At 40.5% G+C, this 14089-nt stretch overlaps 1 protein-coding gene across 3 annotated transcripts in view; it reads left to right on the forward strand.

The window, feature by feature from the left end:
- The window catches only part of atxn1a (ataxin 1a), an 84171-nt gene that overhangs the window by 17249 nt on the left and 52833 nt on the right, over window positions 1-14089 (forward strand). For 2 of the 3 annotated variants that reach the window (XM_053446006.1, XM_053446007.1), the window contains exon 2: window positions 6928-7115. The gene's annotated coding sequence lies outside the window, so the exon portion shown is untranslated. Of the gene's footprint in view, window positions 1-3524; window positions 3645-6927; window positions 7116-14089 lie in introns of those variants that run through there. The other variant, XM_053446008.1, reaches the window with a different exon arrangement.

Raw genomic sequence — 14089 nt, forward strand, 5'->3', positions numbered from 1 at the left:
TCACCCATGATGTTCTTTTTTGGAAAGTGCCACTTCAAAATTATTTTCAGTCTGAACCATTTATCTTGTGGCTTGTTCAAACAACGGGGGCCATTAAAATGAAACCTGTTAATGCATGACATACAGGATAATAAAAAGATTACAGGTCAATTCAGCACACTCTGACAGTGAGTGGAGTTGTGGGGCTGAGTGCGACTAAAGGTTTGTGTCAAGGAGTTGAACGAGGGCTCATGAAAGCTGCTCTGTCAACCCCAGCTTGTATCTCCTTGCTGTAATTCTGTGGTAGAACATCTGTAATCCAGCCATTATACCTGCCGTCTGCCTCGTTGTCAGATTACTGCCGCAGAGGAGTCCCATCACATTAAGACTGTTTGCCGCCATTTTACACATCACTTATTTCTCGATTTGATCAATTTGAATGCCTGTTTTTAATTATATTCATTATTTAACTAAATGAATTGCACATAATGTAATGTGCTTCCATTTTTTCTCTTCTATCTGCTGGGTGCACTTGATGTTTATGTTGTGCGCTGAAGTATTTGTGTGTTATGCAGGTTGGTGAGATGATTTACTCTTTGTGTAGATGACATTAAGAGCTTTCCATATTTATGTTTTTCAGATTATATGTACGTGTGTGTGTGTAGTGTAATGTACAGTCTGCATGTGAGACAGGGAGAGAAAGACTTGGAGAAGGATCAAAAGCTGCAGAGAATTACTATGCATGCATGGGCAGGATATGTCTTTCGAATGTTTGGAAACGTTTACGTGGACGAACGTGGTGTGTGTGCGCATGTGTACATCTTTGAAGATGTGACTCTGTGTGTTCCCTGCAGGCCCCCTCGGAGCATATTCCCCTTATCCCAGTGTTGGGATCTTTAGTGGACGATCAAAGCCCGGCTCCCTGCGACTTCCCTCTGCGCTGTAACGCGGCTCAACTGAAGAATGCTGCGTAATTCCCTTAGGTGGCAGCTTGTGCTCTGATGTTCGGCGTTGGCGCACTCTGTCAGTCTCACATTATACCTCCCCACACACATGTACAGTACGTTCACATGGGTAAATGCTGTACATCCAGCACACACAAACATGGAAGAAGGCATTTCCTTCTCAGTTGCTCAGTAATCTTTTCTCTCAATACTGACAGCTTTTTTTTAAATACTTGAATGTAATAAAAAAGGCCAAACACAACCTTGACTTAGTAGTTCCTACTCATCATCACATTAACCAGCTGGTATTATTAATTCACAGAAGGTACAAATGCATCAGGAGAGGCTCAATTAACGTTGTGAAGACCTGACACAGAGGAGTTGGAGATTGCTTAGTTTCTTTTAACATAAAGGTCTGTAGTGTTTTTCCTAGAGAGCTGGTTCCAGATGATGTCTCAATACGGTGTGCGTGCTAGCCGATATATTTGCTGGTGTATGTAGTATCATCTTGATTTTATCTTGATTTTTTTTCTGGATTTATCGCCCTACACCAGGCTACCTTATCTAAGTTGTGTACAGAGTGTTGTCTATCTTAGCTGCAACGCTATCTACCCTATCATGGTTGCTAGGCATTGTGTATGCATGCAGACTGTATGAATGGTAGTGGGGACGTGACTTGTATTTATCAGCAGCGAAAAAACAGCATGATCATCAGGTACACAGAAGCACATTTGGGCAGCTTTTAACAGCCCTGAACTTTGACCTGTACTGATTGTGTTAGCGGGTGAGTTGCATAACCAGGAGGCAGTTCATGTTTCTCTTTGAGACTCATTGTACATGCAGGTCCCCTGTCTCCCGTATGCTTTCCAGTTTAACCATACCAGCATAATAGTTCAAAAAGAGTATTGCAAAAGAAAATAGATGTGACTAAAGTAGAGAATTTAACTTGTTGTTTTAACTTATGTCTGCAACTGAACTGATGAAACAGATAAATATTTAAAACAGTAAAAAAATATTACGAAATATTTCATATGGGTTCAGTTGTTTTGAGAATTTAGTTTTTAATATATAATATTTAGGTAAGTAGGTGGAGTAGGTGTTTGCCTATTGATATATCGTTGGCCCTTTTATTCCACACCCTTAAGCTTGATGTAGTATTTACAGACAGCATTAATTTATTAATCCTGACTTTACAGTCATAAATGGGTGATTACTATGATAAAATTGTATAATATTGATATAGTGGTTCGTTCACTTGTTGCTTTACAAGTTGAAACCTTAATGTTGTAGGTCCCCAATCATTTGGGTCATAGTTATACCCCTCTTGCATATGTTGCAGACACGTTGTCGGGCTCAATGCACCTTTTATTGGCCTCTTAAGGTTCATGCTGTTTTAAATACGATGTGACCATCACTATACGCCCATGTGTCATACATCAACTAGAGGGCAGCGCAGACAACAACAAACATGGCAATGGTGGAGGAGGTTGTGGTTAAGGTCAAATCATATAGATGCCTGTAGTTTCTTACCGACTCTTACCTATCTGTCCTCAAATAGTTCGTTCAAAGTTCTTCCTTGTGTCCTATGATTGTCTTGCTTGACCTATTGGCTACACTGCCCCCCACAGTATTTTCAACGGTACTGCTCTGTTTAATCAGTTTCGTCTGGAAGCTTTTAGAAGCTGTGCACAATTACAGACAAAATTAACTCAGAGTACAGGCTGACGGCTTTGTTCATTTTTCGTACACTTATCTAGCGTTGATTTTAAAGGAGCCCTAAAGTTTTGCTGCAGTGATACAGCCAGTGAATCCAGAGCCCTCAATGCAATCCCACAAACCTTTTCATGTATTTTCCTTCACATTTGATAAGGAACATTTATTTTAAACATATTTGTTTGGATAGCACTGTAGCTTTTGCAGAATGGCCAAGTAAAAGTCAGATTCAGTGGAATTCCCTGCTGAGGCCAATTGCCTTGGTGCATTTGGTCCAATCCTTTTATTATAAGCTTCATTAATTTGTTGTTTTCATCCACATGCAAAGATACAAATAAAGAACAAAGGCAGCATAAGGAAGGACATGCTTACTGAGCCAAACAAGCTCTCAAGGGAGCATGGAGTACCCTTCTATAACCTCCGGAGCAAGACTTTAATCACATTAATTATGCACACAGAAGAAGCTAATGTGACTTGAAATGTGACATTGATCGAGAGGTACAACTTTCACATAAAAGAGAGGGATGAAAAAAATACTGTAGCGTGCTGTAAATACCAAGAGAGTTGAGTGTCTGGTGTCTGTCTGTGTAGTAACAGTGTGGATGTCGGTGGTAACAGACGCATTAGCAAAACAAGCTAGGTCAGCATGTTATGGCACAACCGATACTGCTCTGTTCCTCATTACACACACTCACATGCACACTCACATGTGCACGCCCCACCTATGGCTCTGTGTTCTCTGTTGACAGCTGTGCCTGCTGAGTCTCTTGAGTGTGCTGGGCATGTGGGTGGGGACACGACTGTCCAACCCTGTGTGTGACTGAGGGACAGCAGGCAGGGGACCAATAGAAAAGCAGAGTGAAAGGGGTAGGGAACAGTCCGATAGGTGGATATGGACACACACACGCACAAAAGAAAGTGTGTGTATGTGTACAACTTTCGCAAACAAGGTGAATCCAGGTGAAAGCTTTGTCCCAATATTGATTTCCATCATGAAATCGACCAAAGGTAGATATTGAATTGAATAGAATTGAATTTAAGACAGGTGAACAGCTCTAAGAGTTTTTTATACTTTATGTTCTGCTTGTATTTCCATGCTGATTATTCTTGCATTATCATAATTAATATCTTGTCTACCTTTGTGAGTAATTTCCTCATTAGATTTTTGGCACAAGTTGCATCTTGAAGATCTTTATTTTCATAATCCCTGTGGCAGTTACAGTATAGTAAAAACTGTTCATTTGCTGCAGGTTGTTCAGGTTCAGGTATGTTTACTATGATGATTAAGCTGTTAATCTCAGCTTTTAGCACAGGCAGCCACTACAGTAAATGGTTTCTAAGCTGTAGTGTAAATAGAATAATAATTCTTTGGACCTGCGAAGCAGTGAGAATCAATAAATATTAAGTATAGAAAGGTTGTATTGAATATCTGGTCCAATTTGTATTTATATTTTCTTAAATGTCCATATATTCTTGATTAAAATAAAAAATATATATATTTATTTTTTTCCGTATCGATGCAATATTTTTGAAATACTCAAAGAAACAAAACATATGACTGTCACAAGTCAGCAGGTCTGAAGCAGATGCTGAGTCGATCTTGTGTCCATCAACCAGCCTAAGACAAACAGAAAGCATCACATTCTCTAAAGACTAAAATAACTAGTTTGCCATCCTTGCTTAAAAAAATGTTTTTATCAGTGTTTTCATCTTGTATGTGTGTTATGTCTCTGTTTTGGGTTTGTGAGGCTGTACGTGACTGTAAATACAGTGTGTACGTGTGGTGTTCTGCAGGTTTCACAGGCCTGAATGCCCGTCAGTCCCTCAGTATGTGTGTGTGTGTTTGTACACTTGTTGCGTTTGTGTCAACTTAGTAAAAACAAGAACACGCAGTGTGCTTTAGTGGCAGTTTCTGTCCCCAGGGCCTGGTTGTCACATGATCAACTGACCTGATTTTGTGTTTCCAAGGAGATGCCTTGTTTCAGGGTTCAACTAAATGCTCAGCTCTGCCCTGTGACCTTGGGACATGTCTTTGTCGCTGTAGTAATAGCCTCCAGGGTTACTGTAAACGACACGATTGCAGTGGGTTGGTGCACTTAGTATGACTCCCTCCTCCTCAGTTTAGGCACATATAGATACATTTATTTACCAGGGAAAAAATGTACTTTCTGATTTTCAGGGCTACACCTGGATGACATAAGATACAAAAGTCTTCTTGGGTTTTCACTATTCCCCATTTTAATGCAAAACCTAAACCAAGTCAGACAAACGGTCTAGAGTTTGATACCACTGTATAGAGAGAAAGTAATAGCTTTAAAACAAGACAATGTCTTATGTTTCAGGACTAGACAGTGTTCATCGATTCCAACTATAGACCTTATATAAAGATGGATTACACGACAGAGGCTTGCATACGTATCATTAAAGCCGTATTGTGTTACTAAGAGTAGTGTGTGTTTTATATAGTGAGACTTAAAGAGGTGACCTGCCCGTGTTTCCTTTGTCCAGTTTAACTCACAGGAGTTTCTGAACGCTGGTGTAACATGTTCTGCTGCCACAGTGAAATTATTTCACACCAAGTGAACACCACTCTTTGGCTTCACCCCCGACGTCTTTTACTTTGCAAAAAACAGGCTGAAAATCGGTCAAACAGTTAATAATTACCTATTAAACATATGACCTCAAAGAGAGTTTTTAATATGTCAACTGTCAGAGAACATATTTAGTCGGTCAACTGACTTTTGGAAAGTGGGCCGTCTGCAGACTTGCAAACTAAGACAAAGTTTGGTAAGCAGCCAAACGCTGATACATTGTCGGATGACTTTGAGAGGAGAAGAAAATTGCAGATCAAATCAGCAGTTTAATTATTTTAATACTGGTGGTAATTTGTTTGGTGCGCATTGCAATCAGTCACAGAAATGTGGAGAATTACTTCAGAATATAAAGATCACTTCATCAGCAAGTATTTCCCTCTTTCTTCTTGCTTATATCTTACAACAACAGTGTTTTTTAAAAATACTGTTATGATAATGATCCAACATGAGATGAAAATGCATATTTCCCCACTGCACAAATACCTCGGTCAAAAACAGTCCTCACCCACTGTTCCCCTCGACCCCACCAAACATATTTGTGACTGTTAATCATCGCTATAGAAGAAAAACCACTTACTATTTGTTGTAACTACTCCGTCAGGCTAATAACCAAACAACAACAAAATCAACACATTTGCTTTCCTCGGAAATATTAGTTTTGTCTCCAGCTCTTCATCTCATCACAACAGCCCTCAGCTTACCGGAGGCATTTGGTTCAAGTGAGACGCCGTCCTCGCCAGAAAGGAAGCCAACCTCATCAGAGGGACCTAAATGCCTCCAAATAACTGTTTTTGTTTGGAGGAAAAAAAGGAGGACACATGCCTCAAACCAGTGTCTCTTGCGGGTAAACAAAGTGTGGTTGCCATGCTGATGGGGCGTCAGTGTATAAATAGCATGGGTGTTTGTTCTGATACTCCTAAGAGAGAGCGGCACGAAGAGGGAATCGCAGGGGGACAGTGATAGTCACTGAACGAAATCACAAGCACAGTCTGAAATGAGAATCTTATGAAGGAACAACCAATGCAGACATAGACTGTGTGTGTGTGGGCGTGTTTGGAAAAATGGACTCTGCTCACATTGTAGATACAGGAGCAAATACTATGGAGTCAAAGTTAACAGGTTGCCTCTTTGAATTTACAAACCCATGTGTCATGGGAGAGCATTGTCCTCATTGGTTTTATAGTTATTTTATTTTAAGTCTCTGCTGAAAGATTAGTTTAGTTTAGTGAGTTTTAAAGAAGACAGTAGATGATCTGAATACAATAGATTTAATGAGACATCATTTAAATTTGGGTTATAACTTGAATAGGTTTACATTCTCCAATGTTCAGAAATCTCATCACTTTCCTCATATTGTGAAGATACACAAAACACCCATATAACACACAAGAGGAATGCTGAACTGAAAAAGCATCATATGTCTAATTTAAACTAAGTTTTTAATAAAATCAAAGTATTCTGCACAACTGCCATTAAAACTGAAAGCAAACCCTTTTGTGAAAAACCACACTTGTCTGAAGGTTAAGCTGAAGATTGTGATTGCAAAGTGTGGCCTCTGGTTATTATGCAGTGATAATTGAGGTAGAACAAGCAATAGCTGTGACCTCAATACATTCTACAAAGTTTTTCAGAATACAGACGAACACATGTATTTTAAATTTGGGTTAATGTTTACTCACTCTCTGTTTTTCCTGTAGGGAATGGTGACAGCACCTGCAGACAGACAGACGTGGACAGACAGCGCTGTCATCTGGGACGCTTCCCTCCCACTGGTGGAGAGATCCAGACTTAACACCAGGAACTGCAGCTCCAATCGGGTGACAGCTCTCAACTGAGCGGCAGGCTCCACCTACTCCGCCCAAGTGGCTCTGCCTCCTCTGCTCAGGTAGGATGGAACTTCTGTTTGTAGCGTGAAAGTAAAACTCATCAACCAAGAGGTCAAATGGATTGTGAGGGATTAGTGATGACAACTGGCATCTTACATTTCTAACCTTCCACAACTCATTGACAGCAATGTGAGTTAACACTCTACTGTATGATTCTGTCCTGTGTCAGGTCACACTTATTGTTGGAACCCTTGGGGGTCTAAGTCCCCAGCCAGGAAACCTTGAGTCATGGAGCATTTAACACAGTTGTAATGTGGAATAGTCACAAGAGCAGAAGTACTGAGTGTTTTTTGGGGGGGTTTATGTGTATGTGGCCCAGAGGATATTCTTGTCCGGCCCCTTTCTGCTCGTATCTTTCTTCATCCCTCTTTCTTCCTCCTTCATGTGATTTTACTTTTCATTGCATTCTTTAGTGTCTCATTCTTCAATTTGACCCTCCCACTGTGATGTCTCTCAACTCAGTTTTTGCCGATTTATCTTCTGCCAACCTCCCTCCCTGTCGGTCTTTCGCCCTTCTCCTCTCTCAGTGTCTCGACCCCATTCTCTAACTGAGCTGGATCCCCCCGCCCCTCTTTTCACTGTATCTATTGAAGCCCCTCCGTCAGTCCTTTATCTCCGTCTCACCAGCTGTGTGTTGAGGCTCTATTCTGTCCTACGAGGGAGAGGAGGGTGAATAGAGTGACTTACTGAGGACAGTGAGGAAACCAGTCTTCCTCTCCTCTCCTCCTCTATTTACAGTCTAATCTGTTTTTAAAAAGTTACAAATCCCAAAGTATCTTCAGAGTCTCATCCCTGCTTACCTGCTTTTTGCTTAACAGTTTTTTGTATATTACCCTTCAGCATTATTATACAGTTGCAATTGACCCACCAGCAGCATCATTAGATTTTTCTGTGTGTACTTCAGTGTGCTCTGGGACTTGCCTCATAACTATACAAATATGTTTTGAAGTACAGCCTAATTAGTTTATTAAATTAACTAATTCAAGGAGGGGGATAAAAGAAGGAGAGCATCCGAGAGAAAGTATGAAGCAAAGGTAAGATAGATGTAGATGAAACAAATGCAAGACAAGTATATAATTACATCAAAATGCTGTTACAAAAGAGCATCATTTGATAAATTTAATTCCATGTCTTGGCTCTATTTTGCCTCCCTAGTCTCCTCCTTCCTTCACACATCAGACTTGGGCTGGAGAGAAGTTAAACATTTCACTCTTGCCATCAATCTGTATCCTCTCTACCTCTCTTTTGTAAATCCGCCGCTGACAGTCGGCTTTCTCTGAGCAGAAAGCCTCAGAAATGAGCAGATGGAGGGCTGACAGTCTCGAGGCTCCAACAATGACGCCGGGCGGCACTTTGTGGTGATCAACACATGTCAGAAAATGGCTGTTAATTGGAGCACTATATAGAGACTGTCAGTCATCAGCTATACGTGGGCTGGATCCATTTTAGTAACGCTGCCTTTTAGCGAGGTAGAGTCAGAAATCCCGGTTTGTGTTAAGATGTTTGCCTTAGAGCATTTTATTTACTCATCTTTGCAAGTGGTAAAAAACTATCTTTTGAATTTTAGTTTATAAAATGATGATTATGTGGATTCTGTTTTTTTTGACTGTGTTAAAAAGTTGTTACTTTTATACAAGTCCATGTTGAATCCACTGTAGCTGTTTGGACAATTAAGTGTAGTAAACAACACATGACTGTTGTTGCAGTTCCCATTATTTAATTGTAATGCATTGTTTGTATGTAGGTCTGGTAAACATGCACACATTTGACACATTGGACACATTTGACACTTAACTTCCATTTTCATGGCACTTAATGTTTTTAAATATTAAATATGTATTTACTTGGGTTTAATTGGAGCTTTTCTTTAAAGGAAAATAATTTACGAATTTTTTATTAAAAACATACAATTATTCAAGATGTTGCGATATCATGTTTTTAGTGTCGGATAAAGGTGTCTATCTAAATTTAAAGTAAAAACTTTGCAATGTTTTTTGGTCTATCAAAGGTTAGATAATGATGAATTATCAGTTGAATGTCAGTCAAACAAAAAGATACTTTAATCTTTACTTAGGTTATCTCTTGAAGGAAACAAAATTGAAATGAAAGGGTCGTCCCTTTACTTTCCTCCCTCTCAGTATGTGAGCATGGTTTCCCCCCCTACTCTGCCCCCTTGTGAAAGCTGTGCTCCAGTTTATTTGATCTGGGCTCGGATTGAATTGGTTTTGAGGAGCAAGGGAAATGCACACTCGCACGTATACACACACCTGAGACTGCCAATGGCAACAGCAGCTGCCCCAGACCACGGAGAGAGGGGAGAGTAAAGCTGGAAAGTGAGATATATGAGGAGTTTGAGGAGGTGTTGAGAGAATAAAGATGAGAGGAAAAGGTTTTGTGCTGACCACAGACAAGCAGAAGGAACTACATTAATACATTAATTCCATTTCTCTTTTTCTCTCCTCTGTTCTCTTCTTTCTGCTGTTTTCTCTTCGGTTCTCTATCCATGACCCCTCTGAAGTCTCACTCAGCCCTGCTTTTGTCTCGCAGACACACACAAACACACACACACACGCACACACACCAAACAATTACATAATTACCCTGCCCCGTGTCGCTGAGTTCGCCCGGTCTGCTGGTTGTTTCTGAATCATTGAGAGAGCGAGAGAGAGAGAGAGAGAGAGGTAGAGGAGACAGAGCGATGAATGAAAAGAGAGATGTTTTCGAGGTTTTGCATATACAGAATTATCTTAACAAAAGAGAGAGAATATAACACATTGAAGTGAAAATGTTTTTTAATGTATTTTCACCAAGGTTTGAAAAATGTATAATCATGTCTCCTGTGTAAAGATATTTGTCAGGACACAAAAATTGTATGAATGTCAGAAAGTAGAAATATTGTTTTAACACAGGTGGGGGATCATTATAGAAGAGATTATATTTGAGCTCAGAAGTTTTCTTTTCTTTATTTATCCTAAATTAAACGAGGAAGGTACAGTGTTCACACAAACATGGTAAAACACAGCAAACAGATTTAAAACTATACATAGAAGCATGTAGCTAAAAAACATAATAGAAAATAAAAGGCACATGACGGGGGTTCCTACATCCATCATAAACTACAGACCACGCTTGCTGTTGCCATGGCAATAGCAATGAGTGAATTGAGACACCACTTGATGACATCACTAATTGCATCATCAAAGGTCACACTCCAGCTTGACGGGCTCTGCACTTGTCCAACTAACAAACTTGTTAACCTTTGCAATCTCTCTAGATCTAGTTTCCATATTAACTGAGCTCATATGTGGTGCAGACCAAAAACTGCAGCGTTAACCTTTCTATAAGGTTTTAAATTCCGTAGCAGAGCAGTACGATACATCTTCTGTTTTTCCTGCCAAACGCCATTCGACAAAGCAGTTCTGTCGTAGCACTGATAAAGACAGAAATCTTTTCAGCACAGTTGACACAATCGTAAAAAGGAATTTTCCCCCACATAAGAGGAATAACTCTTTTGCAGCAAACTCCAGCAGCAGCGCCTTATCTTCCATACAGCTGCCGTCTGTTTACAAAGGAGAGATGTTGAAGTCGAGCTCAATAATCTTACGGAAGGTCCAATGGCTTCTCCCATAGGAGCTAATCAGCGTGTATATCTCTGCTCAGCTTCGCCAGTGTGTTCCATTACTCCGTCCCGATAAACATCACTGGGTGTACTCTTGTACTCTCTTTAAGTGTGTGAGTCAGTGTCTGGCTGCCGGCATGTTGGTTGTGTTAATACAGCATATACCTTCATCTATACCTGTTTGTGCGTGTTTTCAGTAAAGTACATGGGTGACCATACGACAGAGAGACAGTTTGTCTTTGTGCTCCATAACATACTGAATGCATATGTATGTGAAATGTGAAATGTCATATGTAGCTGTGGGGTATTGAATGGAATTCAGCCATCAGCATGGAAAAAAAACATGATGATGATGTGGGGCCATTACTAATGAGCCATACATGTGTGTCTGTCAGCGTGACTTTATGCAGCGGGATGGGGGCTCGATGCCCTATGTCTGTGTTCTGTATCTTTGTGTGCATGCACTCCTTAATATGTACTTTAGGAACTTAAGACTCTCTGTGTGGGCTCCATTATTTACACAGCCGGGTTTGTCTACTGTCTGCATGATTAATCCACTGTCCTTCCTAACTCCGACCCACTTTTGCTGCTCTTTTCTTTGTTTGCTCTTGATTACCTCCTGCTTTATAGCATTAAGCAATGAGAAATGATGACTGGAATCATCTCTGGCTGGGCTACACTGACTAATTGGCCAGAGCGATCTGATTGCATTAGATGTTATTCCTTCAGGGTATCCCTGTCCTCTCGCCCCCGCTTTGAAAGATATCCCACGCTGTTTGCAGCTTGTGCAACATATTGCTTTTGTGAAGCATTTGTTTTTATTTTATTGTATTCAGAAGAGGAAGACACCCAATCAGCAATTGGTTGTAAGCAGGTCTGGAAATTAGCACGTATGATTTATGGTATGTGTGTTTTATCCTGAAAAGTGAATAGTGCTGAAAGCTATCATTGCTGTTGAGCCTCTTCTGATCTTGTTAATGGTTTATAATCTAAAATGCAAGATATCTCAAGAAAATTACAAACATTCTTTAGGGACTGAAAAGTATTTTGTTGTGTGGATGCTGTGGGTGATCCTGCGAGAAAGCAATAAAAGCCCCAAATCTGCATCTCCTCGCCTGCCTTCTCTTTTGCACAGAAGCCCCTATAAGAGTCGCCATTTCAAGTTAGCTAAAATGTTTATAGTAATGGATGCCCAACACTCCAACCTCTCTCTTGCTCTCCTTCAAAGTAACCACTCACTTGTACATTCTGTTCTGTACATTAGCGTGGCCCCCGGGATGCCCTTGCTCACTGTGGCTTAATGCAATCACACCTCCAGTACAAGTGTACTATGAGAAAGAGAAAGACAATTGAGAAAAGAGATGGAAAAGTAGGGGAGATCCAGAAGGGGACTTGTGGGTGGCAACTGGCAGGAGTGATCACATCAGAGGATTGTAATTACCTTTAAATGGGATCCAGACCTCATGCAAATTAGATAATTTACAGGTTTTCCTGTAACACTATAGTTTCTTTGAACAAATGTCATCGGTACAATCTTGAAACTACCTGTTGCCTTTATATATTTAAGTTTTCAAGGCTGATATATGTGGAGCATCTGTGAATATGACACAGGGTATCAGATTAAAGCATCTTTAACACTAAAAAATACAAAATATCTCAGCATAAGAAATAGGGAACAACTTCAGACCAGCTTTAAATCATTCTTTCATTAATTACCCTGCATGCCGGCAAAGCATCGGCAGATTTCATAAAGCATGGTAGGAATTACTTAGGGGGGCATCTCCAGATGATTAACTTTGGAGATGATCGGTCATGGGAGGCCAGGGAGATGACGATGAGCAGGGCCGGTATCAAACTGAGTTCTGCCCTAACGCATGATAACCGTATGCTTCATGGTGTGAAAACACGCACAAATAAAGCCATATCTATTAAGTTTTTACTAAATACTGCCTACCTGCTGATGATTGTAAACAAATCAGGGATGTTTTAACGGGCCACTGACGTGACTCTGTTGCCTATATGGACCTTGCCTCAGAAATTGTTTCCTATTCTCAGATATTTTAATGGTTTATGTGCCTGGATGTTCTGAAAGAGTTAAGAGTTCATGATGATAAACAATTTTCTCCAAGAGGAGTTGAGCTCAGTTCAGCAACATCAGCTTTTAGTGAGATGAATGGGGATGGCCTTTGTGGCACCTGGAAAGTCCTTATGCTGAGACCTATAGAGACTTTATTGCTTTAACAACTGATAAATGATAAACTGTCGTCTCTCTCACCACCCACATACTTTTTTCTCTTTATATCCCACTGTCTTCTGTGTTACTCCAACTCTGTGCCCTGTGTGGCTCTGTTATCTTGTTATTTTTTTTTCACCTCTTTGTCAATGTTCCCTTCATTTTTCTCGCTGTCATCTTCCTGTGCTCTTATATCTCTGTCCCTTTGCTCTTAGCTGCATCGCTCAGCGTCGTTGACTTTGCCAATCCCTCCCCTTGTCTCCCTTCCATATCCTCTGCATCCCTTGTCTCCATACTCCCTAGGTAACAGTACCTTGACATTACCAGCCACTGCTTTTTAGTCGTATGTATGTTAGTGTCTGTAGTGGTCAGCATGGGCAGACTCAGAGGAGTGTTTCAAAGTGACTCACAATAAGTGCATTCAGCTACGAGGGTGCAATTAGCTTAAAAAAAGCCAAACTACAAGTGCAAGTTTGTAGTTTCTGAAGTCTTAATTATCTTAATAATGACCTGAGAGACAAATACACTTAATTTTAAGACTATTTCCGTCAGTAATCATGTAGAAACACCACTTCACCAGCAGGCATACTTCTTTAGAAACATTTATTTGTGTCTTTGCTGCTGAGAATTTTCATTTCTACAGAAGCAGCAGGATCACTTTAGTTCTTGTCACAAGAGCTTTTACAAGTTCTGCAGTGGGATCTTTTGTTTGTCAAAAAAGAGGGCGGCCGTCTAGTACATTATAGTACTGTATATACCAGGCCCTCCTGCCATCACGTAATTGTTGGTGCTGTCAGTACAGCAGTGGTGATGGATGGCCACTTACCAGTTTCCCCATATACTCTCCACTTACGCTCCACTATCCTTTTATGTGTGGAGAGGTGAGAGCTAATAGCCCATTGAGCTAAACTAGTTTCCCTTCACTTGGGGGGGGGAACAGAGAGAACTTGGGGCTAATGTAGCGCCCTGTGGTTCCCTCAATGGTATAACAATGACAGACGGGCCTCAGTTGAGCGATTTTAATGGAAAAATGCAGAGTTATTATAACATGCTGCTACCTTAGAGGTTTTTAAAGCCCACGGTATGTGTTGGTTCACACCTCAACATCACTAGACCACTAT

Source organism: Pleuronectes platessa, chromosome 18 (genome assembly GCF_947347685.1).
Source record: "Pleuronectes platessa chromosome 18, fPlePla1.1, whole genome shotgun sequence".
Classification (NCBI taxonomy): domain Eukaryota; kingdom Metazoa; phylum Chordata; class Actinopteri; order Pleuronectiformes; family Pleuronectidae; genus Pleuronectes; species Pleuronectes platessa.